The sequence below is a fragment of the Pygoscelis adeliae genome, unplaced genomic scaffold, assembly GCF_000699105.1.
Source record: "Pygoscelis adeliae isolate BGI_AS28 unplaced genomic scaffold, ASM69910v1 Scaffold154, whole genome shotgun sequence".
Lineage (NCBI taxonomy): Eukaryota > Metazoa > Chordata > Aves > Sphenisciformes > Spheniscidae > Pygoscelis > Pygoscelis adeliae.
In genome coordinates this window covers 6,164,733-6,168,219 of record NW_008825113.1, presented here as the reverse complement: position 1 = coordinate 6,168,219, position 3,487 = coordinate 6,164,733, and the positions used below count along the sequence as shown (strand labels likewise).

At 44.7% G+C, this 3,487-nt stretch overlaps 1 protein-coding gene across 1 annotated transcript in view; it reads left to right on the top strand.

Annotated features, from left to right (window-relative positions):
- Nucleotides 1–1,861, top strand: part of SIK1 (salt-inducible kinase 1) — a 12,181-nt gene extending 10,320 nt beyond the window's left edge. The window contains exon 13 of the transcript XR_663788.1: nt 1,202–1,861. The gene's annotated coding sequence lies outside the window, so the exon portion shown is untranslated. The remainder of the gene's footprint in view (nt 1–1,201) is intronic.
- Nucleotides 1,862–3,487: the final 1,626 nt, after the last annotated feature.

The following is a 3,487-nucleotide window of genomic DNA, read 5'->3' as shown; positions in this document are numbered from 1 at the left end:
TAGTACAGAAGCAAGTAATTTTTTGAAAATGTATTCCTTGGTATCGGGATCCAAATTGCGTAATGCCTGGTCTTTTGCAGGGATGTTTGTTTGGGGGTGGCGTGTGTGTATATACGTACACACCCGTGCGCACATGCGTATATTTTGTCGATCCGAATAATCTTTAGGAATCTTTTCATAAAAAACGCTAAGTTTTTTTCACGTTGTTGCAGAGGCACTGAGGAGGGAAGCATTAGTACCGGTGGGGTGATGGGAAGGGTTTTCTTTCTAAAAAGCCCTCCTGGAGGTTGCCTGCGAAGTTGCCTGAGGGGTATTTCTTAGTGCTGCACATTGTTATTTCCGCTGCTAATTACGTTTTTATGCATTTCATTATCAGGGTCCAAACAGAACTGACTCTTGGGGAAATGTGCAATATTGAGGTTATAATTATATACTGACAAAGACAAAAGGAACAGGCTAGAACAGAATTCTACTCTAACGGAGTACAGCTATTTCTGAACAAAACTGTATTAAAAGCGAGTAAAACAGCACAATCTTTGGGTGTTTGTTTTTGGCTGGTTTGTTTTTGGCATATTAGCAAAATGAGGTTTTGGATTAGATAGGTGTTTTTTCGTATGGTTTTTAATGCTGTATATGTATATAAATAGGAAGCAGGAAACTCTGTAACACTAGTTATTTTTTATATTTTGTAATATGCTTATATTGTGTTTCTGGTATAAACCCCACTCCCCGCCCGAGGCAGAGCATGACTTCCGTTGGTATCGGTAGAAGCTATGCTTGGGTCTAAAGGGGAGAACAGCCCGTGCTCCTACAGGAATGAGCGGGGTAGGGCGTGCAAACTTTGGAAGCAGGTGAGAAAACAGTGAGCCGGCTTGGCTGGAAGCTGCCAGCCGAACGTCAGGAAATAGCTGCGTTCTGTCTAAATGCTTAAAGGACCCATCTCCCTCGTGTGACACAGGGTGCCTTCAAGTTACCTTGGCTTCATGCAGCCTGCAGTATTACGCATTTGCAAATAGTATCGATACCTGTTTTTTTGTTTGTTTTGCTGTTTTTTTTTAAAAGAAAAAAGCCAAAGATCGACCAGGTTAATGGGTGGGAGTAGGAAGGGTTGGAGATGTAATGTGGCTCTGTCTGTGGCTCTCCATAAACGACCTCTTTATCTGTGTGTTGTATCTGTGTGTCTCTATCGGCGCATCTCCAGCTTGCCACTGCTGCCGCGTGGTCTGGAAGCTTCAAAGTGAGCGAAAATTGCTTGAGTTGAAGTTCTGCTAATGAGTGGTGCCTTGCAGCAGAGGAAACACCAAAGTCTCATGCTCATTTGTGGTGGTTTAAAAAAAAAAACCCAACCCAAAAAACAGATTGCGTGGAGGTGGCTGGAGCGGAGGGCAAGAAGAAGCCAGCTCATCACAAAGCAGCAACTTCGCCTTCGGTTTTGTAAGGGGTAGCACACGTACTGAAAACGCAGAATTTCCTCTTCGATATTTGTTTTGTTAAACGCCGTGGATCAAAAGGCCACAGATTCTTTTGTTTCCTGTCCTGAGCAATGACAAGCACTTTACTTTCATAGTATTTTTTTTCCCAATTGCTGTAGAACCTCTTTGGAATTATTGCTGGAGCAGAAAGAGGTCATTTTAAAAGTTTGGGGTTTTTTGTAGATATCTCGACAGTGCTGTTCTGCAGACTGCAATGCAATAGGGTATTTAAAGACACTACGTGATTGGTTTAATTGAGATGTATAGTTTATTTTTTATCATGACTGAGCAATCATTTTATTTCTTATGTTAAAATGAGAGGTGTACACCAAAACGATTAGTCGATGTGTTTTATTTAATATTTAAATAAAAAATGTTTTAAAATTGTTGTCCTGCGTACGATTCCGTGGAGTATCTTCACCTGATACATACATATGACTTGCATAGTTAAGACTCATTTTAAAGCCTAAGTCCACAGGACGTTACTCACACTTTCTGTTGCATACTAAATGAAGAGGAATGGCGGGCTCACAAATCTGATAATGGGATATGGGGCCTTTCGCTGGTAGGCAATCTGTCTGAATCTAGCCCAAGTCTGTAGTAATCGGGTTATAAAACCTGACAGTGAGAGAGGTCTTCGGAGTGAAAACGGTCAAGCGTGGTTTAGTCGTTACCGGATGAGCACTCCCTCCGTGTCACCTTGATCTGAAAGAGGCCCCGGCCAGATTAAGGCAGTGATGGAAAAAGAGCAAAGGGGAAGCGAGAGGGAGGGAGAGAGCCCAGGGGTGATGGCTTTTCCCCTCTCAAATACGATTTGAGAATTAAAACAATAGGGGAAAGGTACGGGCTTAGTTGTGCTGGGAATGTGTGTACGGCGCCGGCTGCCCTGCACGGTGGGGATGCCTCCGCCAGCTTTGAACACGCGGAGGTTCCTGCTGCGGCCGCGTGCCACCGCGCTGCCCTCGCTGCGGGTGGGGATGCGCCTCGGCTCCAGCAAGAGCAGTTGTGAGAGCACCCAACGCGGCCGCCTGTGAACCGAGGCGGTGGCACTGAGGCTTGGTGGGAGGCTGGGAGGGGAAGGGGCCCGTGGGGCCGTGCCTGGGGGAGTGCAGGAGGAGAGAGCGGCCCGAGCCTGCTGCTTAGACTGCCGAACCTGATCCTCCGTCTCTTCCCCAGCTCTACTTCATTCGCTCTGTGTTTCCCTTGCACCTTTGAGAGACGTGCGTAGCCCTGGGCTGTCGTCTGCAGAGCATGCACACGGGACGTGAGCGATAGAAGGCTTTGTATTCTGCACGTGCAGTTAGAATGAGGGCGAGGAGGGGTTTCACCTGCAAAGGGACCTCGGAATATTTGCAACCTCTGGTTTAACCTGGCAAACACTCGGCAAAAAAAGGATTTTTTCTTCCGAACAAACAATGGTGGGGTATTTGAAAAGAATTTAGATCCTCATTCTGAAGTTTTTGCTTTCAAATCCACCTACCACATTTTGAAGGTGGGAAGGTAAATCCAAAAAGTTAAAAAAAGGCCTGGGGGCAACAGACATAACATTTACTTATTTTGCTTTCTAAAGGAGTTGTTTGCTGAGCTGGAACTGGAAGAGCTTTGTATGCATTTGCCATGACTCTCAAACTGGTAGAAAAGTGTCATGCACATGTTTTTCTAGTGTTGTGTTTTCAATGTGACCGTCCAAAGTTAGGAATTTTGCAACTGTTAAAAATAATGGAGGTATTCTTAATTATTTTTAATCTAGCTTTTAGTATGACCTGGTTTAAGAATAATCCCAACTGCTGTTTTCAGCTGGGTTCTCAGGGCATTATTTTAAACCCCAGTAATTCTGGGAAATCTCAGAAAGTTGCTTCTTAATGGATATAAATCAGTGCAGCTCCACCAACTTTCATTGACATCACTGACCCTTGGGTATAGAGGGATCTTGACAGCATCATGATTTCTGTGAAACGGTAGGAAAAACAAGAACAAAGAAACCCTGGGACTCTGGACTCAGTTTCCATGTGTAC